The sequence below is a fragment of the Myotis daubentonii genome, chromosome 13 (genome assembly GCF_963259705.1).
Source record: "Myotis daubentonii chromosome 13, mMyoDau2.1, whole genome shotgun sequence".
NCBI lineage: Eukaryota > Metazoa > Chordata > Mammalia > Chiroptera > Vespertilionidae > Myotis > Myotis daubentonii.
The window spans coordinates 14,941,746-14,966,198 of record NC_081852.1 but is presented as its reverse complement, the minus strand read 5'-3'; the positions used below and the strand labels follow the sequence as shown (position 1 = coordinate 14,966,198).

At 57.7% G+C, this 24,453-nt stretch overlaps 1 protein-coding gene across 11 annotated transcripts in view; it reads left to right on the top strand.

Annotated features, from left to right (window-relative positions):
• The window catches only part of ZMIZ1 (zinc finger MIZ-type containing 1), a 218,695-nt gene that overhangs the window by 38,891 nt on the left and 155,351 nt on the right, over positions 1-24,453 (top strand). For 6 of the 11 annotated variants that reach the window (XM_059662238.1, XM_059662230.1, XM_059662236.1 and 3 more), the window contains exons 2-3: positions 5,578-5,690; positions 23,005-23,093. The gene's annotated coding sequence lies outside the window, so the exon portion shown is untranslated. The remainder of the gene's footprint in view (positions 1-5,577; positions 5,691-23,004; positions 23,094-24,453) is intronic. The other 5 variants (XM_059662234.1, XM_059662231.1, XM_059662239.1 and 2 more) reach the window with 2 other exon arrangements.

Genomic DNA, 24,453 nt, shown 5'->3' with positions numbered 1-24,453 from the left:
GCCCTGCAGCCTCCACGCTCTGCGTCACGCTGGCTTAGGTGTCCTGAGTCAGAGCCAGGAAATGGATCTGCTGTGCGGGGGTGGGGGTGCGGCTGCCCTGGCAGCTGGGGTGAACCCCAACCTCCTGCTTGTCCGCGTTGCAGGGGCGGGAGTGGGGGGGCTGGATTTGCGCATCCCTCCCCTGGCCTGGCCTGGCCTGGCCTGGATTGGACCGGTGCTTGGAGGAGAGGCTGAGGTGACAGCTCCCTGCTCCATTTATTGTGCCCAAGCCCCTCAGCCCACAGTCAGTGACTGACATTGGCAGGAAGGAGGCTGGGACACGGGCACAGCTAGGCTGCTATGCCTTTGCTGGGGCTGGACCTGCACCCCTTTCCTGGGGCTGGACCTGCACCCCTTTCCTGGAATGCCTTCCAGGTGTGACCTCTGGGCAAGAATTTACCCACGAATTGCCTCTTTGGTGAAACCTTCCTGGGCAGCCCCTCCTCCAGCGCAGCTGTCCCTTTTCCTCCAGCCACCCCCTGTGGACTCCCATCAGGGCTCCTGTCACAATGTTCCTGTTACAATGCGTGTAATCACCTTTTCCTGCAGGGCCCCAGGGTTACCTGTGCGAGTGCTTAGGGTCTGATGTCTCTGTGTATCCCGCATGCCTGATTCATAGTAGACACTCAATAAAAGCAGGCTGGATTTAATTAAGCGGGTTCCCCGAAGGCAGTGTTGGAGTATCATTTGCTAGTGTTCTGGTGAAGAGGGGAGGGAGGCCCGCCTCCCTGCGCCACAGCCCCGCCAGAGCCCCTCCGCAGCCTTAGTGGCCTGGGTAGTCCTGGGGGCTGCAGCGGCCCCCCCTTTCCATCCAGCCAGTGCCTTCCTTGCCGCGGGAGCCAGCTCCCCGGGTTGCCCGTGTGATCACTCTCCAGAAAACACCCCAGTGGAAACTGCATGAATGATTGATAAGAGCTGAGAGCTGTTTAATTTTTTCCCCCTGTTTAATGGCTATCAATAATTTAATACGCTCTCTGTATGTTTTTAAGAAATAGCACCCATTTTGCCGTCTCCGGTTTAGCGGGCTAAATGATTTAAGTGTTGGAAATGTGCTTGAGGATGGAAGTTGAGTGAGTCAGAGGAATCTGGAGGCCGGGTGGGGGAGGCGGGTGCAGAGCCAGCCAGTATCTTGGCCTGGATGGGCGTGTGCGTGTGTGCGCGCGTGCACGTGTGTGTGTGTGTGTGTGTGTGTGTGTGTGTGAAGGTGGGCGGGAGGGAGGTGGGAGGGGGCGGGTAAAAGCCAGTGCCTTTCTGCTAAGAGCAAGATAATTGCTTTTCCGGGTCTCACTGAGCAGCAGCTGAACAGCTGTCAGCTCACTCCCCCCACCCCCAATGCTGAGCTTTTCTAGATGATTCTGGGGGGCCAGGGTGAGAGCTAAGAAGGAGCTGCTGCTGGTACCACCATGGGCTGAGAACCCTCCTCCCCCTGACATCTTTGCCCCGTCTAAAGCGTTCAAATCATTTTTAATGATGCAGTTCGTTTGCTGCCTGTGTGTCTTCCAGATGGGGTGGGGGTAGTGTGGAGCGGGGTCTCAGAATCACTAATCTTGGGCCCCAGAGGGGCTCAGAAGGTCATCTGCCAGTGCTCCCCCAAACTTTCCAGATGCAAAGGATCACCTGGGAGGACTTATTAAAAATTTAAATTTCTGGGCTGTATTCCAGACCCACAGACTTCCATTCTCAGGGGAGAGGCCTGGGCAGCTGTAGGTTTAACAGGCAGCCCAGGTGATTCTTATCATCAGAGGAGTTGGGGAAATACAGAGGCCAGCTCCAGTTCTGGTGCCTATAGCACCCACAGCGCCACATGGCTGATCCCCTTGGCTTGCATGCCTCTGGGGATGGGGAACTCATTACCTGAGACAGCATACCCACCTGTGGAAGGCTGGACTCAGCCAGCTGCCCTCCTGTGCATGGAGTTACCTCCTCTATAGGGGAGACGGCCTCTCCTGGGTTATCTGTACCTCCTTGTTGGGCAAGGAGCTTTCTTTCTTAACAAGGGCTTGGAGTACCAGGGAAAATGCCCCAGGGTGAGCCCAGGCCTGGGGGTGGGAGGCACTCCCCTTCCTGTCCAAGCTGGCTGTGCTGGCCTCCCCTAGTGGACAGCAGTGGGGCACACGAGCTTCCTGCTGGCAGGCAGCACAGCGGCAGTGAGGACCCCGAGGGAGGCAGAAAGGCTGCTGGGCCTCAGAGCTGACTTGGACCATGGGCCAGTCCTCCCATAGGATAGAGAGCCGTGTTTCATCTGAGACTGTTGACGAGGCAGCATGTCTCAGGTGGAGTGGGAGAACCAAGGCCACAGGGAGCTCCCCCGAGGTCACACATCCATCGAGGACAGAGCTGGAACTGAGCAGGTGGGACGGGGGCCCTGAGGGGGGCATCCAGAACCGAGGCCCTGGTGCTGGGGGTCAGTTGAGATCCCACCCCAGTCGTATGAGAGCTGCCGGGATGGGGTGGGGGGAGGCCTCTCACCTTCTGGATGGGCGCTGATGGAGGCGGAAGGGTTTCAGACAGCGATGCCCGTCTGCCTGCCTGGCATCTCAGCTCTCCTTTGCTTGGCCTGGCTGCTTGCTTTGTGTTGGCAGCGCTGACTGCACGTCAGCCTTGCTGTTTGATTTGAGTAGACAATGATGAGGAAAGGAGTGGTACGCATCTCACAGGTGTGGTTGTCCACTGTATAGCAGAGGCCCCCAAAGTCCTACCCCACTCTGAGGTCCTCTTTGGAACCCCAAATTCATTCCCGCCCCCAATCTATTTGGGAGAAGCCCAGGTCCAGAAAAGTGCTGGCCTACTAATGAGACGTGTAATGGCCAGACCCCTCCCCCTCACAGCCCCCCAAGTCTGCTCTGATCATCACAGCATCACTGGAGCGGGTTTCAACCCCGGGGGAAGAGGAAGCAGGGTGCCTGTCCCTGACAGGGCCCCTGTTTGGAGAGCTGAAAGAGCTGGGGAGACAGAGGGAAAGACTTAACTCCACACTCAGGAAGACCCAGGCCAGGAAGAGAGAGAGCCGTGTGAGTATGGACACCTGGGCAAGGCCTGAGGCGCTCAGGGAAGGCTGCCAGGAGGAGGTGCCACCTGGCCTCAGGCTTGAAGCACATGGGAAGGGGAAGGGCACCCCAGTGCAGAGGTGTGAGGCAGCGCTGTGGGTGTGCAGAGAGGAGAGGTGGCGCAGGCAGACCAGGCCGGGCTGGACCTGGTACACTGGGCGGGCAGAGGGCCCCAGAGGTGGGTTGGTTTTTAGCTTCTATTGAAGTATTCCTTCCGTTCAGAAAAGTGTGCGTGTCCTAAAGGTACCTTGACAGATTGTCATGAAATGAACACACTCGTGTCTGCCACACTTCGAGAAATAGCATTCCAGACCCCCGCGGCCCCCGTCCGTGCTCCCCTCCAGCCACTGCTGCTGTCAGTTATCTGCTGCTGCCCACACCACCCAGAACTCGGTGAAATGGAGAACTGCCACTGACCAGGTCTCGGGAGCTGTGGTTTGCCTGGGCGTCCCCTGCTGCTTTCCCTTGCGCTCGTGTCCCCCCGTCACCTGAAGGGCTGGCTGGACCGGAAGGTGGAAGGAGGCCTTAGTCACGTCTGGCAGTTGGTGCTGGCTGTGGGCCGGGCGGCCTCAGTTCTCCTCGGCCCCCCAGTCAGGCGGGCTGGCCTGGCTTCCTGCCAGGGCCAGGCAGGGTTCCCCGAGGGTCGAGGCCAGAAAGAGCAGCATCTCATGAGGCCTAGTCTCCCTGAGCCACAAAATGCCACTTTCATCAAATCCTACTGGTCAAAACGCGGCGGAGGCCAGCCCCGATTCACGGCGACGAACAGACTCCACCTCCGGATAAGAGGCGCCGCAAAGGGTCCGGGGCCGCACTGGGTCCACCTCACGCACAGGGGGGTCCTCGTGCCTGTCTGTGGCCTTTATCTAAATGGACCCCTTCAACGTGTTCTCCACGGTGCCTGGGTTTTCCGGTCAGCGTTAGGTTCATAAGATGGATCTCCCTTGTGGGATCGAGTTGCAGGCCGCTCATTGCTGTGTGGTGTTCCGTCCCCTGCACAGTCAGTGTATCTGTTCCATAGTGGACGGTTATTTGGGAAGTTCTCATTGGGGGGCCATTATGAAGACTCTGCTGGGAACATACCAGCACACGTGTTTTGGTGACCACATGCCCATGTTTCTGTGGAAGTGGGAATGCTGAGCCACTGATCGACCACAGGCTAGGAGATAGGCTCAAACTGTTATCCGCGGTGGTGAGTGTGTGTGCCCCACCAGCAGCATTTGGAAGGTCTGCGAGGGCTTTGTGGAGGGGAGTGGGAGGTCGGGGGAGGGGTTAGAAAAGCCCCCAAGCTGAGGATGGGTGGAGGGATATCTCTGACCCTGGTGCTCCCTGTCAGGTCTGCTCTCGGCCCTCCCCTAGCCTCAGGCCTCCATGCTCAGACCAGATGGCACTTTTCTGAGTGTGGCCTCACCTACTGTACTTATTCCCACCCCAGGGTGCTCCCAGGCCCTCTCTCTTTTATTCAGAAGCCGCCTTCCATGCTGGCCTGATCCACCCTCAGTCAGCGAAGCTAGGTGCCTGCGGGAGCTGATGCGTGTGGACCAGGAGTGGGGGAATCCCCATAGCGGCCTCCATCCGCCACAGATGTGGGCAGTGGGCAAAGCCAGGAGACGGGTTCTGCTTCCAACCTTGCACTCCCCTGCTGCGGGATCCTGGGAGGGGATCCCCTAGCAGGGCCTCAGCTTCCCCATTTGTAAAATGATAGACAAGGCTACCAACCTCACCAAGTCTCCTTCCTCTCACCAACCTGAGCCCTGTGTTCCAGAATCTAAGACGGAATGGTGTCGGCCCCTTGGGAAGCTCAGCAGGCTTCCTGATTTCAGGGCGCATGTCAGATGCCTGGTTTTGTTCAGCTTGTTCACTGAATACCTTTGCTGCACCAGTTATCACTCACTCACTCACTCATTCATTCATTCATCCGTAACCTCAAGCAGTTTACGTGGCCTTGCCTGCTTCAGGGAACAGAGAGAAGAGCCAGACTTTATTCCTGATGTCCAGCGCTTTGCCCAGGGAGGAGACCGGCCTGTAGAAAGCTGGAGGGGACATGGCCAGCGAGACCCAAGGCCACTGGGGGATGCACAAGGAAAAGGGGGTTCCACAAAGGCAGCTGAGTCTCAAAGGCCAGAGGCTTTGAAAGACAGGAAAGTGGGGCACGGGCTCCAGGCAGAGAACCCAGCACGTCCCAGCTAGCTTCTCTGCTGCTTGGGGTACAGGGTACGTAGGGTTGACCTCATTGCTGGGCTGGTTCTGAGCTTCTAACACAACCAACCAGAGGCAGTAGGGGGCAGTAGGACCCTCAGACCAGATGGCACTGGTTCAGGAGATGGGCCTTCATTGGGGTGTTGGGGAGCAGCATCCAGTTTCTAGGGTGGCTGCACTTCTGTGGCCAGGTCAGCCTTCCGGGAGATGTCCAGAGGGGTCTGGGCAGGCGAGACCTAGAGGTCGCCCCCATGGTAGGACTTGGAGCTCACTGTGCCCTCTTCTGCCTCCACAGGATTCAGCTGTGCTCGGCCAGGTTGGACTGCTGGACCCCTGCCTCCTTACCCCCCACCTTTTCCTGACACTCTAGCAGCCTCAAGTGCTGGTCGTGAGCAGAGGCCTTAGCAGGTAAGCGGCATGGGCTGGCCCTTCACACTGTGTCTGCTGGTGGGGCCCTACTGAGCGGCTGGTGCTATTTCAGGCCTGGAAATCCAAGAGCGAGGCTGTCACCACTGAGGAAATAGGGAAGGGGCTTACTTTGGAGTATGGGAGTATGGAATCCAGGAAGGCTTCTTGGAGGAGGTGGAGCAGGTTGTGGTCCAGAATGTCTCTGAGAGGGGTGAGATTTTCATGAGGAAGAAGGTGATTTGGGTGGCCTAGTTACACATGGGCCTGATGCTGTCATCTAGAAGTACAGATACACATACAAGTCCCAAGGATACTTATGCACACAGACACATGTGTACTTGTAAAGCTGTCCATGCATGCTAAGGGTAGACAGGTGTGCATGCGCACACATGCAAGAATGGTTGTGGGTGCACAAAGACGTACTCCCTCATGTACATATATACACAGACATCATCCAGACATGCTACCGACATTCTCATGTGCACACAGATGGACTCACATGCACATACGTGCTCACAGACACATGGTCATTAACTTCTGTGTTGACGCTCCACACAGGCACAGGTTCTCACAACACATGGCATTCCCCACACAGGGACATGCTCACAGCCACTCACAGGCAGAGATGTGTTCCAAGGAGAAGGGGCTGTTCAGGGTTTGCTGGCTTCTGGCCTGCAAAAGCTTCCAGCAGCCCCTGCAGTCGCTGGACAGCTCTGGGCCCAGGCTGAGCCGTGGCCTCTGTAGGTATGTCAGGGAGGGTGTCTGAGGGACAGCCGTGTGACCATGGACAAGCTCTTGCCCTCTGTGGCCTCGGCTTCCTCATCTGGAACCAGGAGCAGTCACTGTCTTCCCCCACCTCCTGGACAGGGTGTGGGTGAGGGTTAGGGACCACCAGTGCCCAGTGCCGAGGCAGTTCCTGGACTCCAGGGCTCCAGCAGGTTGGGACTGTTACTTTACGAGAGGGAAGCGGGTGGGATTTGTGGGTATTGCCGGGGGATGTTCATGGGTCCCTGTGCCTCATCCCCTGGGGACTCCATCCTAGCTCCCTGGAGCCTGGGTGCCCTCTGAGGTTGGGACACAGCCAGCTGGCGGGTCTGTGTCATCCATCTGCACATGCCCTGTTGGTTCCTGAGGAGTTGGGGTCTGTGGCACCAGTTTCATTATCTCAGCCGCCCTAGAGTCCCTGTGGGGAGCCCGGCACATTACCTGCATGAGCTCACTAAATCTCCCCAAGAATCCTGAGAGGGAGGCCTCACCAGTTTCCAGATGAGGAAACCGAGGCACAGGGCAGGTTGGTGAGGTCCTCAGGGCCACCTGCTCACTCGTGTGGGAGCTGAGCTCCTGTCCCGGCCATTGGAGGCCAGGATTTGTGCTCTTTTCCCCACGGTGCTCCCTTCAGGGGTAGGTCACCTCATGATGAGGAAACAGATGAGGAAACTGAGGCTCTTAGTGGTTGGGCCTCAAAGCCAGGAAGTGGCAGCTGCACCCCAGATTCAAGACTTCCTTTTCCCTTCCTTTTCTTGTTCCAGTAGGGCCTTCCAAGTTATCTGGCTTTTAGCCTGACCCAGAATGCCACAGGCAAAAGTGTCAATTTTTTTGCAAAGAAAAGATGGGTTGTTCTCTGGGATCCACTACCTGGGCAAAATCTAGTAACTTCCTCTTTGAAACCCCTTTGCAAATGTCCTTAGTGTGGTCGGAAACCTGGCCAGCAGGAACCTCTAGGGTGCCCAGTGCAAATTAGGTAGCTGGTTCTGATTCTAGGGGCTTCTGGTGGCCACTGGTGAGGGGAGGGGAAAGGGCCAGTGAATGAACTTTCACCTCTCTGGGACTTCACAAGAGTCAGGCTGTCCACGTGGTCTTCCTTTTCCTTCCATTCCAACCCAGCAAATGTCTCCTCGCCTCCCAGTGCCCCTTACCTGCCACCTCCTGGAGCTCCTTCCCAGAAGGGCTGCAGGTCCACCCTCACGAAGCCCCAGTGCGCGTGGAAGACTGGCTTTTCCCCAGGTGAGGAGCTCCGCCCCTGGCCCAGGAGGGGCCCCCGGGGTTGCCTGGGTGCTGCAGAGGGCCTGGTGGAGCCAGAGGCCTGGCCAGCTGGAGTAGACAAGCCCCAGGCGGCGGACTGCAGCCAGGTGTGTGTGGCTCCGAGTCCCACCCAGGCAGGGGAGAGAGGGCCCCAGCCGGTCTGAGCCGTAACAACCGCAAAGGATGGACATAGGGAAAGGGTATCTCGTGGAGGGCATGACAACTGTCCCATATGGCTGGCATAGAAAAGACGCTCAAAACCCCTTTGGTGGGTGAAGGTAGAGGGCACTGACGTGACTCGGGGGTCCACTCTGGGCCTAGGGCTGGGGTTTCCAGCTCTGCCACTCCTCTCTGCGTGGCTCCAGAATAGGGCCTTACCCTCTCTGTGCCTCATTTCCTCATCTGGAAAGGAGGACAGAGAACCTGCCTCACTGAGCGATGAGGAATTCAGTGAAGGAAGCCCATCAATCCTCAGCCTGGGCCGTGGTTAGTGCTGCACGCAAATGGGCCGATGGTGAGCCTGCGGACGGAGGTGAGTGAGGGAGCTGGCCCTGAGGGCTGTGCCACACAGGGCAGTGACGTGGTTGGATTGTCATTGTAAAAAGGATGGAGGGGACAGCCGGGATTGGGGTTAGGCCAGATTTGGGTTTCATCTGAGGCAATACCAAACAGCTGTTGATTAGAGCTCTGTGGGCGGGACCTACGGTGGCCTCCAGCCCCTGGTTCGTGGCTTCAAGCTGCCAGCATGTGCCATCAGCTGTCAGTCAGCAGACTTCCAGGGTTACAGGGGTGCAGGGCAGGTTCGGGCTGGCTGCAAAGACCTTGAATGTCAAACCCAGCTCACAGCAGGCCTGGCTATGCAGAGCTGAGTTCCCAGGGTCCCCATGTGGCATGCCTGTCAGTCTTTGGCACCAGCTGAGAATGCACCCCCGTCCCCCACCACCCCCGCCTGGAATCTGTTGCCTAAAGTCCAGGCCCCTCCACCCCCAGCCTTTGCAGCCTGCCCTGACCCTGAAACCCCTGCCCCAGTCTGGTGCTGAATATAGCCTACAGCCCCCTGGTCATTCCTGCCTGAGGTAGAACGCTCCCTAGGGGAGCAGGATGGGGCTGCTGTCCTGGCAGACCCTCTGAGCACGTCTTTCAAGCCTCAGTCCTGCTGCAGGCCTGTCTTGTGATCTTGCACAAGTCACTGCCTCTCTCTGAGCAGTTGTTCATTGTACTATAAAACCAGAGGGCTGGGACAGGGTAGGGGTCACCAACTACAGTGATCTCAACAACTCAGTGAAGCTTGGGAGCCTCCCACCATGCAGATGAGGAAGCTCAAAGCACAGAGAGGTTAAGAAACGTATACAGGGTCACAGAGCTATTGGTGCAGCTGGGATTCAGCCCAACTTCACCTGACACCGTTATACGCTTTTCCCCCACTACATCAAACTGGTACCTACCCAAGTTTGCTGGGTGATCCATTCACTTCATCAGCCAGAGCAGCGGTTCTCAACCTGTGGGTCGCAAACAATGAAAATACATCCTGCATATCAGCTATTTACATTACAGTTCATAACAGTAGCAACATTACAGTTATGAAGTAGCAATGAAAATAATTTTATGGTTGGGGGTCACCACAACATGAGGAACTGTATTAAAGGGTCGCAGCCTTAGGAAGGTTGAGAACCACTGAGCCAGAGTGTGTTATGCTAGACTCTGGCATCCAAAAGTAAACCTGCATTTGAGGAACTGGGGGAACACAGCCCCAGGCTCAGGCAAAGGTCAGAGTCTCCAGGGTAGAGCCTGTTAGGTGGATGCCATCAGTGGATGAAGGCAGTAGGAGCTGAGAGGATCAGCTCTTCCCTGATGCTGAAGGAGGCAAGCAGGGAGACTGCCTGGAGGAGGGGGCTGGATCCCTACACAGTAGAGTGGAGGTGAAGGGTCTTCCTGAGGTCTCTGCATAAAAGGAGGCTATAGAGCAGCGGCAGCTCCTCTGTGAAGGCTGGGAGGAGAGAGCTGGACTCTGCCCCAGAGCTGGGGCTCATAGCTCACCCAGAGACTGTGGAGGAGCAGGGCTGGGGGCTTGTCTACTCTAGCTGCTGGGACTCTGGCTCTGCCAGGCCCTTTCCAGCACCCTGCCTCTTCTGGGGTCTCTCCGGGACCAGAGGCTGGAGCTTTTTATCAGAGGAAAAGCCAGTCTTCTAAAATGCTGAAATATGAAGCTGCCCAGGGTGGAGCCCAGGTGCCACCCTCTGTTGCCACCGTCTGTGCCCCTGTCTGATATCGGCCTGACCTCAGACTAGGGCTGGGGTTGGAAGGGAGACATGGATAAATCTGTTCAGTGGTGTAACAGGGACAGAGAGGCCCAGAAACTAGCTCAGGGTCATACAGCATCATCACGCATGTGCAGGAGGCGAGCAGGCCAAGCAGGAGGCATCCTTCGCAGGGCTGAGACTCCCTCCCTGGCTCCCAGAGTCCAAGGGGCTCCTTGTGGAGTGTGTGTGTTCACCTGTGTAGTGTGCGTGGCTGCATGTGCGCTCGAGGGACCCCTTACCTCGGCCGCCCGAGGGGCTTTACAAGGACAAGCCGGACTGGGAACGTTGGCAGACTACACCTTGAGGGGTTCCTTTGGTGTTACTCATGGCGGCCGATGCTTCCCTCCCACTGGTGTTTGCTCACCAGACTCAACTGAGCTCTGGAGTTTGAGGACAGCCACGCCCCTGCCCTGGGTCCCAGGGCCAAAGCCTCTGTGACCTTGCAGGCAGGGAGCAGACACTGGGTGGGGCTGCAAGGGCGGCATCTTTATTTGAATCATCGCATCCTGGCCGCCTTCGGGAGTCTTTAGAAATTATCTGGCCCAACTCCTCTGAGCCTCAGATGGGGAAACTGAGGTTCAGAGATAGGAGGGTGCATCCCAGTGCCTCCCAGCGTGGTGCTCCCAGGCTTTCAGCTGACCTCACTGCTCCAATGCAGGGGATGCATGGTGAGTGTAGCCGCTGCAGCAGAAGTGACCTAGCCTTGGGGCACCCCTTTGCAGAAAGGCAGGACTGATCCCAGAGGGGCAGGGACCTGGGAGAGCAGGCCTGAGAGCTACGCAGGGCCCTCAGGCCTGGCTCTGTTTGTCCTGGTTTGTATTCCACCTCCTGTAATCACCACCCCCTGCTGAGCCTGCCACCATTAGGGCTCCTCCTCCCATCTGTTTACCCTGGGAGCCTAAGAGGCCTGGAGGCTGCCGGCCTGAGGCCACAGCAGAGAGAATGCTCTGGAGTCAGGGTCCATTTGAAAGCTGACAAGATGCAAGGGGGTGAGGAAGAAAAGTGGACTTGGGGAAGAGGGCCGTCCGCATTCCTGGTCAGTCCCTTCACCGTGCCCAGTGGCTGCCCCGCGGCCTGAGTCTGGGAGGCTGCTGATCTTTGCCATCAGGGACTAGTGTCCCGGTGCTTTGAGTGACTATAGGGCAGGGAGGGCTTTCTGGAGTAGCTGGGCCTTCAGCTGGGCCCTGAAGAATGAATGTGACTGTAAACTGAAAACATTCCACGCAAAGGGACCGACCATCTGGGCATACTTGGGGCAAACCAGTGGGGCTGAGACTGGGCGGTGGAGGAATGAGACTGGAGATGCCCCCTAGAGGCCAGATGGCAGAAGGAGGAGGAAGTATTTTGTATTTTGCTTCTGACTTGCTAAATGTCCCTGAGCTGATCACTGACCCACTTCTGTGCCTCAGTTTCCCTTGGATCTCCCTGGGACTTCAGGCACCTGGGAGCCACAGCGAGGCAGTGCTTCGGTGGAAGGTCAGCCTTCGGGGAGGGCTTGAGCGGGCACCAGGATCCTGGGCTTTTTTCCTTCCACCAGAGCTGGACAGCTGGCCCAGGACACTGCTGCTAGACCCAGGGCATCTCTGGCTGGGAGAGTTGACCTCAAACTTGGGAGGTCTGCCAGGAGTCTCCCCAATAAAGATAAAGGGAATATCAGCCCCCTGGGGCAGACCCACCTATAGGCTAAGAAACTTAGTGGGAGAGGTAGGCTTCCCCTCTCCTTCCTGCTTCTGGGGAAGAGAGGGAGTAGGTGGCCCTCCCCAGGGCTTAGCGCCGAATCGAGAGGAGGCGACACTTTGAGCCCTTCTTGCTGTGTCAGGCTTGTGATCTGCTGTGGGCCCTAGGGTGCCTGGCGCCCCTCTGGGTGCGGGCCCTCCCATGGCTCTGGGCTCAGCCTAGGTTGTATTTGCAGCAGCCTCTCTGTCACCCCCCCCTGTCAGGAGAGTGGCAGCCACAGGCTCTTGGATTCCCATTCCCGGGATTGCGCAAATCCTCCCAGCAGTCAGCTCAGGCCCGTCCCCCACTTGGGAAGCCCGGACCTCTTTTCTGGAATAATACTGCAACCTCACCACAGCAGGGAGGGCAAGCCGCCCTCAGGCTGAGCCTCTTCGTGACCCCAGCTCCTGTCACGACCCTCGTAATATCCGGTGGGCTTAGCAGGAGCCCATTTTCCAGAGGAGGAAAGTAGAGTCCGAGAAGACACATGGGACTTGCCCAGAGACACTCACCAAGCCAAGACTCAAGCCCAGGACTCCAGGCCGTGGGTCCAGCTCCTTCTGAGACCGAGCCAGTGTGTCTTGCTCAGGCCCCCAGATAGGAGACGGGGGGTGGGGGGGGAGGGCCTGGCAAGAGGAGGTGGAGGGAGAGCTTTAGGGGGTCGAGGAGCTGGAGGCAGAGGGCCAAGTCACTGTCTCTGCCCCTCGGCTCCAGCCACTTTAATTAGCTGGGCCTGCCAGTGGCACTGACATTTACCTGGGGGGGGAGGAGGGCCTCCTCCCTCTGCTAAAAATAACTGGGCCCAGCTTCCTGGGGCCCCTGCCCAGCCCGCGCCTCCTGGCCCCGGCCACCTTTTTCCTGGGTGCTGGAAGCGGGTTGCTTTTGAGCCTATCGTTCCTGTGCTGGGGACTTCCTAGGAGTTGGGACAGCAGTGGCATTGCATGCTCAACTCCTGAGACTGAAGAGGGGTCCGTGCAAGCCCACCTGCTCCCCAGGGCTCCTGCCTGAACGCTGGCACCCATCCTCTTTTCTCCTGGGTGGCAGTACCCTGCCAGGCTGGACACCCCGCCCCAGGGTGCTTGGACCCCCCTCTTCCTTGAGCTGCTGGAGTTTTTCCTGGGTTACAGGGACTCTAAGGGGAGGGGAGACTGTGGCTCGACCCCTCAGAGTTATCTAGCACTCACCTTGAGTCCTGTACCATGCCCCACACAAGTGTATAATCGTGGTCCCTGTCCTCACGCTGGGTGTCATCCTGTCACACGAGCTGTGCAGAGGAGCCCAGGTTTGGGGGCTGGATACGTTTAAATCCCGCTGTGCGACCTTAGCCTCTGTAGTCTCATCTCTGAGGAGAGCAGCTTGACCTTGGAGTGTTATTGCAGGAGTGAAATGAGGTCATGTGCAGAAACAGCCAGATCCAAAGAGCTGGGCCCACAGGGCAGTAGGAGGCCCAGTGCCTCTGGGTGCTTGCCTATCTCTTGCTGGGCAAATAGGCCTGAAAACCTAATACATTTGGTTGATGTGTTTGAACCAGGAGGGGAAGGTCTGCCCATTCCCTGCACCTCCAGAGTGGCCTGCGACCCCTGCCGCCCTGTGTTTGTCCAGTTCTTGCCCTGGGTCAGTGTGACCTGAACTGTGTTGACATTGGCCTACCTGCCCCTGGCTGTGGGGTTAGCCCAGGAGAAATGGCGATAGTTTTCTGAACTCGCCCACTCTGAGAAATGGGGCCAGCAGGTCAGCCCCTCCACACCCCTCCACACCCCGTCTGAAAGTTTCCCATCTGAAAGTGGGATCGTTAGTGGCCCGTACCCCATAAGCATTGTGAGAGTAAATTAGGAACGTACATCCTGTGCTTGGAAGGGCGTCCCCCACGGGGTGAGCACTTGGGGTGAGTTAGCCGGTCCTGTAGCAGCAACAGTAGCAGACGGTGGCAGGAACAGTGGCCACCTGCCATTTGTTGACTGTGTTAGTGTGAGATGCTAAGCCCTTTACATACATTATTTAATCTTCATGGCAACCGTATGAAAGGCCCACCTGTAAGCTCCGTGTTCCAGATGAGGGAGCCGAGGCACAGAGAGGGCACCCAGTCTGAAAGTGGTACAACTGAAAACCTCTCTCAGAGCCCTGCCAGGTGACCAGCCGTCTGGGTTTGCCTGGGCCCATCCGGTCTCAGAGCTGAAGGTTCCACATCCTGGAGACCTCTCTGTTCCAGGCCCACCACAGGGCCTAAGCCCGCTGAACCTGGCCCCATCCTTGGCTACAGGGCTGGCTGCTGCATTCTGGCCTGGGCCCCCTCCCGCACCTCCTAGATCCCTCCTCCAGCTCCATCACCCTCACCAGCTGGAGGGCATGGGTCATGTCCAGTGCATCCTGGGCTGTGCTCACCAGTCCTCAGTCTTGCCATGTGCACCGAGAGCTTTGGCACCTCCGCTCCCTGCCTTCTAGAGATGCTGGACAGTCCTTAAAGGAGAGAAGGCAGACTGAGCCCCGCCCCCAGCCCGCTGGGCAGCCTGGAGAGGTTGCACTGGCCCTTCCGGCGCATTGATGGAGAGCGCCGCTGACAAAGGAGAAAGGTCAGCAGGGGGACAGAGCGGACTTGGTGGCGGCCTGCTAGCCAGCAGTGCCCCGCCCCCTCCCCCCCAGGGGCAGGGCTTCCTGGGGGAGGGGGGGAGGGGCCCAGTGCTCCTTGGGGCCCTGGTCATTCCATGTTGACTCACATAGGTTCGGTTGGGGTCAGGGAAGCAGCTGGGGAGATGCCTGAGTCGCCTTGACACCTCTGTCTCCCTCACCCCCACACCTGACAGTTGGTTTGACACCTTAACCATCTCTGGCTCTGTGTGCCACTTAGCGCCCGTATCCTCTCCTGGCATTCAGGTCTCACCATCTTCTTGCCTCTCAATGACTGAACCCTCCCCCACATTTCCTAAAACCTCAGGAAGACTCAGCCCTCCTGGCCTCCTGTTGTCACCCGCCTTACCCCGCGGCCCCACGGAGTGCCTTTGGGTCTGGGGCCAGGATTCACTATCTGTGTCTCCGGCCTCTCACAAATGCCTAGAGAACAGTCGAACAGCAGGTGCCTAAGGAGAGTTGGGTTGAACCAATGTTCACCGACCCCAAGTCACTTCCGAGAACAACACAGCAATGACTAGCCCGGCCTGCGGGCTCATCTGAAGGCCGTTGAGGGGCATTTCTGAAGCCAGGCCTGAGCCACCTTGCACCGGGTCACAGCACGGGTCCACTCTGGCCTCCTGGATTCAGGGGTTTGGGGGGGGCGGGGGCAGCGCTGGGTTGGGCCTCTCTGGAGGAAGGTGTTTCAAGGCTGCTTCTTCTCGGGGCCTCTGAGCTGTCGCTCCTCGTTTTGTTTGACCCGGCCCTTTCCCCACCCCCACCGTTCTCTGTTAAATTGTGTTATTATATTTAAACAAATCAATTCCATTGCAGAGTTTTTCCTGTCCTAATGATGAGTTTGCAGCACAAATGCCATTGATTTCTCACAGCCCTGAAAACCAGTTGATGAATAGCACCGGGCTTGTCTTTGGAGAGGCACTTAGAGCGGTTGGTTCTGCAGGGCCCCTCACCCACCCACCCGTGCACTGTCCCTGTCACCCCCCACCCCCACCCCATGGCACCGCTGCTTGCAGGGGGCGAGGCTGTGTGGCAGAGGGCGGCTGCAGCGGTGGAATGTCCTCGCAAGGGCCTGCCCTTGTGCTGGTGAAACAGTCACAGTGGAGATTTGTATTGATTTTGGCCGAAGGCAGGAGCACAACTTACAGGGCAGAGAAGCGGTGCCCTGTGATCTTTGTCCTCCTTACAAGTTCAGAGCCGGTCCTGAGAGTGACAGCAGCTCTCATTCCAGACCTTGACGGGCTGCCCGTCACTGCTCTTTTAAAGGGGCGGTTCCGGAGGTGAGAGAACTGTCTGTACTGGGGAGCGGGAACTTCCCTCTGTGAAATCCTTGGGAACCTCTGCCATCAAAGTCAAGGCTAAACCGCTAGGCAGGGCTTTGCCTTTCAGATCACTGCCAGGAGTCAGGACCTGTTGGAGCTTTTAATGACCCCAGAGCTTGGGCGGGCAGGTGTTTTGATTCCCAATTTAGAGGCGGGCAGCCTGAGTCAAGGGCAGCCACTGGATTGGGAAAGGGCTGCTGGTGCTGAGACCAGCGCTGGGGGCTGGGGGCCTGAGTGTGGCCTTTGTGCTCCCATCTGTCCCACAGGGAAGCTCCTCTTACTACCAGGCTTTCTCCCACCCCTTCCCCACCCCTGAGCTTCTGTCTGCTGAGCCCAGATTGCCATGTGGGTCATTGTGCAGGGGTCTCAGCTCCGTGCCTGCAGCCTGCCACGCAGCCTGTGAGCTGGGCTGGGGCAGGGCAGGAGGGCTTGGCAGGGACTGGCACGCTGGAAAGTGCCCGCCTCACCTAAACCCGTAAAAGTCACAGGGTGTTAAGAAACTGTAGGGCAGTGGTTCTCAACCTTCCTCATGCCGCCACCCTTTAATGCAGTTCCTCATGTTGTGGTGACCCCCAATTTCATTGTTACAAATTGAACATAATTAAAGCATAGCGATTAATCACAAAAACAATATGTAATTATATATGTGTTTTCCGATGCCCAAAGGGGTCGTGACCCACAGGTTGAGAACCGCTGCTGTATGGGCTAGGACTGTGGGTTGAATTTGCCACTGCCTCTCAGGAATTCTAATTCAGGTCTTTGTTTTAGAGACGGGAATGTGTGGCCTGGAGTTGGGAGTGGCTCTTCAAGGTCACACCACTTGGCAATGGTGGAGCAGGGGTTTGAGCCGGAAGCGGGGGGGGGGGGGTAGAGGGGGGGGAGGCTCCCAGGGAGTGCTGCTCCCCTCCCCCCATCAGTCAGGGTTGGGGGCAGGGCAGGGCTGGGGCTCTGTTGTAGGGGAGATAGGCCCCTCACTCAGGAGAGCCGGTGGGCCAGCATACAGCATACCCCCTTTCCTTTGCCGCCCCCCCCTGCAGTTACCCTCCCCCACAGACAAACTCCTGTCCCTCCTAATCAGGTTAGCCTCCTGCTCCATGCCTGCTCTGCTGAGTTGTACCAGCTGCCTCTAATGGCCTGCCGACCTGGCCCTCTCCCGGCTCTGCGCGTGGGGGAGGGGAAGCTAGGAAAGAGCTGTGTGCGGGAAGGGTGCTCCATTCCCTCCGTGCAGACCTTTCCCTGCTTTCTAGGATCCAGTCCAAATCCTTAGCTTGGCATCCGGACCCCTCACAGTGAGACCCTGCTTATTCAGCCTCCACACCCCTGGTGCTCTTTGCTACAGTCTCAGGATGCTAGTTGCTACCTCCCCGCCTTTGCATACGTAGGTTCTTTGGCTACCTCCCACCTCAGGAAACTTCTACACATCCTTCCAAACCCAACTCTTGGGCTGCCTCCTCTCAGGACTCCTGCCCATATACTCCCACTGGGTGCTCCACTGGTCTGGAACTTAACCATTAATAGCACTGTTGGGTGGTGCATTGCTCCGAGACCTGGGTCCCCTTGAGTTCCTGGAGGAAAGGGAGAACATTCTAGAAGAATATGCATCAGGGTACAGCATAGAGAAGTGTTCAGTGAAGAAATAGGGCCAGCAAAGAAGAGAGGAATGGGGACCAGGGGGAGGGAAAGAGAAAGACAGGAGTGCATGGAACAGCTGCTCCCAGCTCCTCCACACCACTCCAGCCTACTTCCTGCCAGGGAGGTCATTCTCAGCGACACATGTGGGGCCTGAAATAGACACACGTGGGGCCGTGGTGGGGCACAGTCTCAGGCCAACATTAAGCAGCCCAGCCCCCCCCCACTCCCCCCGTTCCTTGGGCACTGACGCTCCCTCTCCTCCCAGGGCCCTGCCCTGCCGCGCAGACCCCTCCCCCAGCAGTGCCCAGGCCTCTTCCCTCTGTTCCTGCTAACTTTGTTTTATAAATAAACTATATAAATAGGCTCCTCTGATTCCTCAGAAGCATGCAGCCGCAGCGTGTAAGGACTGGGGCACTGCTGTAGGCATAATTGTACTACCGCATCCATCAGCTGCCTAATTACCATTCATTTTGCATTTATTTCTGCTAATTAAAAAGAGAGAAACTCCTAACAACTTTTAGGTAAATACTGTATTTGTTCTATGTTAAGACGGGATGCTAATTTGCTGGTAATTAGCTGATTATCTAATCTTATAACTATCGCACAGGACGGCCCTGTCTCCCCTTCTCACCCCAGACACCACTCGAGGCCTCCAATCAGGTGTTAGAAGAGAGAGGGTCATGGAGGTCCCCAAGGGTTGTTAGAGGGCCTGTCCGAGGCTCGGGGATCACCAGAACCAGGCGTGTTGGCCGGGTTCGGGGGGCGCGGTCTGACTGATAGAGCGGGGAGGAACCTTCAGTTCACGCACTGTTTCTGTACAGATGGAGACACTGAGGCTCAGGGAGGCCCAGCACCGCCCAGAAAGGCAGTGGTGGAGACAGACCCCTGGCCACGCATTTGGGCCACCCCTCCAGCGCTCGCCCCACTGTATGGAGTGCTGTCAGGAGGAATTTGCAGGGCGGCGGCTGTATCTGCAGCTAGAGACATATCTGGGCCAAACTCCAGCCCAAGTGAGGGGAAGAGGCAGCCTGGTCAAAGCCCATGGCGCACACCGAACCTCTCGTATACCCTTCTGGAAACCTCCGCTTCCTCCCACTTCCCCGTCCAGCTGAGGGCTCTGCTTCCACAGCTCCCTTTCCAAGCCTCACTCCCCCGGCCGCACCAGCCCGGGCCTGGGCACGGTGGACATCAGCACGTATGCAAGGCTCTGGATTCCAGATCTTAACACTATGTATTTTCATGTGAATTAGAAAAAAAAACATAATTAATACATCAAACCCATAATTGTACAGACTATATTGCATTGGTCTGCCATTGGTCTAAAAAGAAAGTGGTTGGTTCGCCATGATTTAAATAACAGTATGTAAATAATTGAGGTGGAACACAGGATGTGGCTGACAGGATCTAGTAACTGAAGTCGGAGGGTCTGAGACCATCAGGTCAGGAGAGCAGGTGGGGGAGGCCAGGGGCAGCAGAGGGACCCCAGGGCAGGGTTGGCCAGTCCCTGGCCTGGTCTGCAGGCCACCACTGCCCCAGCCCCTAACCAGGATGACAGTCCCCCTGGGTCATGCCCTCCTCTCCTCGGCCCTGCAATCAGCAGGAATTAGCCCCCCACAGAGAAATCATTGGCTTTCAGAGTCAGTTTAAATGGGCTCTGTTTTGGGGAAGCCAGGAAGTCCTCGGACTGCTGCATCTCACCCCTGTGACCAGGGGCAGATGAGTGACTTTCGGGGACTCCCTGGCTGGCCCAGCTCCCCGGGCATCGGTGGGCAAGTCCCTGACTGGCCTTCTTCTCTCTTTTTCCTGAACAGTCTGAAATGGCCGGTTTTAGACGTAAAGGGGAAATGGCTTTGACTAGGCCAGGTGTCTGTCACCTGGGCTGCCAAAGCGGTCAGGGCCGGGGTCGGCATGGCCCGATGGAAACCCCAGAGGTCAGGCTGTGCTGTCTGGAACCTCCGGCTCCTTCTCTGTAAGTTGCAGACTGTCATACTTTCCTTCCAGGGTTGATGGGAGGGGCCTCGGGGCCAGGGGCAGCGCGCCCCGGAGAGGAGCGCTCAGTGCAGCTGGTGGTGAGCCCGATGACCCGCCCAGGGCCCCCCTCGGCCACCCGCCCGCCCGCCGCCACTGTGTCTGTGCGAGGTGACCCCACTGCCGCCAGAGATCTCCCGCTCATCTGCCCTTTTATCGCCCTGCACACAATCAGGGGAAGCCGGGAAGGCCACGGGGGCTGGGCAGATGGAAAACAAAGAGAGAAAACAAAGGCACTGCTCCGAGGAGGCCAAAAGGCAGCTGCCTCCTCCCTCTGCTGCCTGGCCAGCCTGGCCCACCAGTGCCTGGCCTTGGCCACCCCCAGGCTGCCGGCGACCTGCCCCACCCCCGTGGAGACTAGCCTCAGACCTCACATGATGCCACCACTCGCTGGGTGACCCCTTGACCAGTCACTTCTCCAAGCCACCCTTTTCTTCTTGGTAAAATGAGAGCGTTGAACCGCACCCCACCCCGGGCGGGGGTCCCGTTGAGGCTGTTTAACCCACCTCTAGGACACCCCCAGCCTCAGAACGTCAAGGTGGTGTCCACTTCTTCCCCTAGAGAGGACCCCAGGATGCCCTGTGCAGAGCAAGGCCAGCAGGAGGCCTTATACTATCAAGATCTCGGCGTGGGGTCTGTAAGCATTTGTGAGAACGGAGGAATGGTTTAATCAGAGGGGGCTTAACCCGCTTCGGCCCTTGGTGGCTGCTGCTGGTGGAGCCTTGAGAGACGGACTCTCCTGGGCCTCCAGAGCAGCAGTGAGGTGTGGTCGGGGGTTCCTAACAGCACCGAGGCCAGGCTATCTGGGCCATATCCTAGCTGTGTGACCTTGGGCTGCTTTCTTAACCTTTCTGTGTCTGTATTCTCATCTGTTAAAATGGGCATAGTACCTACCTCTTAGGTTGTGGTTAGATTAAGTGAGTTAATTCACATAAGTACGTCAAACACTACCAGATAAAGGTCTATAATGTTAGGTCCCGCGTTTGTCATCGGTTTCAGCGCTCTCATTGGTTAGGGGTGGACATACCGGGTCACCATGGAGCCTCAGCCTCCAAGCCCCTCCCCTGCACTGCATGGCCAGGGTGGGCGTTTTCCTGGCAGCTGCGGAGGGTGCCAGGTGGGAGGGCAGGTTGCTGGGAGGTGTTTCTAGGTAAGCATTGCCGGTAGCAGTTGAAAGGGATCAGGATTCCCAAGGCTCTGGGAATTCGTTGTCATTTACTTTCTCATTCTAAATATTTAGTTGGGATTTTATGTATATTTCTAAAGAGGGCCTCCGGAATAGTGTAAGCTTCAGGTCCTTCCCACCTGGACCTGCTTATTTCTGCTACCATTATTGTATTTTCAGGGCTGGCGCTGGTCTGCCGGCTTTTAGCCCCGGCCGGAGGAGGGCCTGGGCCTCGGAGCTGGAGGGACACAGCCTCTCTCCCTGTAGACAGCCTGTCTCCGAGCACCCCAGACACAGCCTGCAGCCCAGGCTGAGGAAGCCTGAGGGGGCAGGCGAAGAGAATGGGACCTCAGGGGAGGTCTCCTGGAGGAGACCCCAGATGTGCCGGGGTCCCTGCCCCTGCGCTGTAGGCGGGGGCCCTGTCCGCTCCCTCCTCCCTGCTTCCCATCTTGTGTGTGCGCCGTGGGCAGGCGCAGGGGCCGTTGGGGCCATGGGGAGCAGGTTGCTGAGTTGGAACAGTTGCCCCTGAGGCTGCCACCAGGGTGGCTGGCTGTGTGCCGGGCCCCGGGTTTAGTGCCTGGTGGAAGCCCAGGATGGCCCCTGCCCTCAGAGCTCTTGCTGTAGCTGGAGGGGCGAGGAGTGGGCAGAGGGTGCGGTATTAGGCCCCTTCACCTTGCATCTCAAAGAGAGGAGCCAAGAGAGCCCGGAGTCCGAGGGCTGGGCCCTTGGGGAGGGCCTCCGGGAGGGTGGGCCCTTGGCCGGGAGGCCCCCGGAGGAGTGGTGCCGTGGGCCCTGGCGCCTCCACTGGCAGCAGGGCCTCTTGTCCCTGGGCTCTGACAGGGACATTTATAACTCACAGCTGTGCCGTCCTGGGCCCAACTGACTGTGGTAAACCGATCTGGCTTCAGGAAGTCTCGTCCCGAGGCCACTCCCCACCCCGACCCCACACTCTCTTTCACCTCCTGATACCACATCCTGTTCCCCGCAGAGGGGCCCAGCCGGGGTCTCCAGCCGTGGGCAGAGCCGGAGGAGTCAGAGAAGTTCAGCGAGGCCTGAGACTCCCGAGTGGGGCCTCTGGGGTCACTAGGATCTACCCCTGAAGGCCCACCCAGGGGGCCCAGGCACATAGGGAGCCAGAGACCACCCCAGGGGCTGAGGGCAGGAGCTGAGGGCAGGACTGCATTCTGTGCTTCTGAATCGAACCAGAGAGGGGATTAGACTTCCAGCCCCTGCTGACCAACTCCGGCCGGGGGGAGTCGGAAGGAAAGGGGCGAGGGGAGCCAGAGGCCTCCGAGGACCTGGGAGAGATGCGCCTCGGACCCTCGGCAGCCCTGCATGGCCTGGCGTCCTGCGCTGGGTCGTCCCCTCCCGGGTCCAAATTACTCACAAGGCCTGGTGCCCAATCGCCTAGGTTCTCACAGCAGAGCTCACGTTGGGTAAATGGTCTCGCCCAGCGGTGGGAAGAAAGGACATTGTTAAACACTGCATGCTCACTGGCTTGGCCCCCTCCCCACCCGTGGCCTTATTTGCTAATGAATTCTGGGGTCCTGTCAACCAAGCACCCCTCCCATGCCTCTCTCCTTCCGCACAGAAGAGGGTCGATAAACAATAGTGAGTCTGCCCGAGCTTGGCCTTCGGAACTCGGGGAACCTGTGAAAAGTTTCTAGAATTAGTGCCCGAAAGAGCGTATATTTTTGTTTCCTTAGTTAAATATTTATTAAGGTGTATTAGAAACATATACCTAGCCTATCAAACCAGCTATTTCACGGATATGATTGCTTTGGACAAGACCAGATTGGAGCTTAAAAAAAAAAAAGTGAGTTGAAGTAAAGATAAATATTAAGTCATTGTTCAGATAGGACTCAGCGAGGACCTGAAGTTCGGAGAACGCAAAATGAATAATGGCCAAGGCTCTTCTCTGTTTTAAACTCTGGTTCTGAGCTTCCTGTCAGCTGTAAGCAAACCGTCTGGCCTGCACGCGGGGGAGACGGACCGCGAGCCGGTTCTGCGGGGAGGTGCGCGCACATAAAATGGCTCCGAGTGTTGGTCAGAGGTCTGGTGAGCAATTCATAATGAGGAAGGAATTCAGGCAGGGGTCACAGAGCGGCTTTGGAAGTGGCTGCCGGCCGTGTGAGATAATTCCCCGGAGCCAGGCAGGCCCAGCGAGGGGAGCACTGCAGGGCTCTTAGGCCGCTAAAAATACCCGCCACTTCTGTCCCCCGGCCCCGGGCGCACAGGGGGGCCGCAGCTCTCTGCTTTTCTCACCAGGAAGAGAGAGACAGCACACAGCCCCTGAGCCCCAGAAGAAGCAAAACAGATACATTTAACACATTTTTAAGACGCCTACTAGGAGGCGTTGGCTTGTTGGCGTGTGCAGGCTGGGGAGCTACCTAAGTGGCCCAAGAGGCACCCAGAGTAGCCCAGTGGTGGGAGCAGAGGTGGGAGGCCGTGGACGGCTGTCTTTGTCCCTGGCCGCTCACACGTGTCCGTCTCTCTTGTGTCCCCAGGACGAGGAGGAGGCCGTTGGCGTCAGACCAATGCTGCGAGGGGTGTGAAAAGAGCCGAGGTCCGTCACTCCGCTGCCAGACCTAGAAAGGTAACACCAGATCCCCGGTGCCCTGGTGCCCAGGCCACTGCCACCTTCTCCTGAGATCTGGCCAGGGGCGGGGGTGGCCAGTCTTTCCCCCCAGCCTTTCCTGACCCAGGCTGCCGGCTTCTTGCAACTCCTGTGTGTCCAGCACAAAGTGGGCTTCAGCTTGTCCATCTCTAAAACGGGTCCCCTAATTCTTGAGAACTCTGAATCAGGGGTCCTGGCTCTGGGGGAGGCGGGGGGTAGCATTGAGGCCACGAGGTCATCAGGGCTTGAGAAGAGGGTTCCCAATGCAGACTTGGCTGAGAGGCGTCTCACTGGAGCTGTGGCTGTGGTAGTATTTAAGCTCCAAAGGGATTTCTCTGCGTAAGGATTGTTATCTATATTTTTAGACCACAAGACCAAGGCGCAGGGAAGTTAATGGGCTTGCCAAGGGTCCGCAGCCAGCTCTGGCCACTTCGGAGCAGCTCTGCTGTATCCCATTTGCCATGTCAGCTTCTACACTTTCCCTGCACTGCACTGGCCTGGCCTGTCCTCCCCAGAGAAGTCCAGCTATCGATCCCACGCAACCGCCAGTCTTACCTGTGTGCCTGTGGTGGACCTGTCCATCCACCCATCGCTTGTCCACTCACCTCGCCATCTAGCTATCTCTCCACCCTCCCATCCAACCACCCTTCCGCGTACTCCTTCATCTGTCCATCTGCTCATCTACCCATCCACCCACTCTTCTAACCATCCGTTTACTCATCATTCACTCACCGCTCTCACCCCAGGCCCGGCCCACGCTAAGGGCTGGCTTTTGAAGACGATCAGATCCAGCCCTGCCCTGAAAAAGTGCAGTCAGCGATGGAGGGGGACACCTGACCCCAGAGCCAGACCCACCTCCACCAGCTCTGTGCGCAAGGCCTGCGTAGTGCCTGCCCGCACGGGGAGGGCCCTGTGCCGGCTCTGCAGGCAGGCAGTCGGGGAAGGCTTCCCGGGGAAGTGGGCTGTTCACTTATTCACGCCCCAAATGTTTCCTGGGAAAGTCTCGTGCTGGGAACTGCTTGGTGTTTTTGGAGACAGCAGGGAATACAACGGACAAGATTCCCTTTCCTCGTGGCGCTTCCATTCCCATGAGCAGAAATGGACAGGAAATACTCCAAACGCGATATGTAACATGTCCGGTGGTGCTAAATTTTAAGAAGGGAAGTTAACTGAGTAAAGTAACCGAGTTTGGAGGTGGAGGAAAGTGATCTTTGACAAAGGATGGTCAAGGGAGGCCTCTGACCGGGTGCATTGGAACGGAGACCTGAACCCAAGGAGGTAGGGGCTGGGGTGCACTTGGGGTGCTCAGGGAAGTGGCGGAGCAGTCACGAGGCTGGAG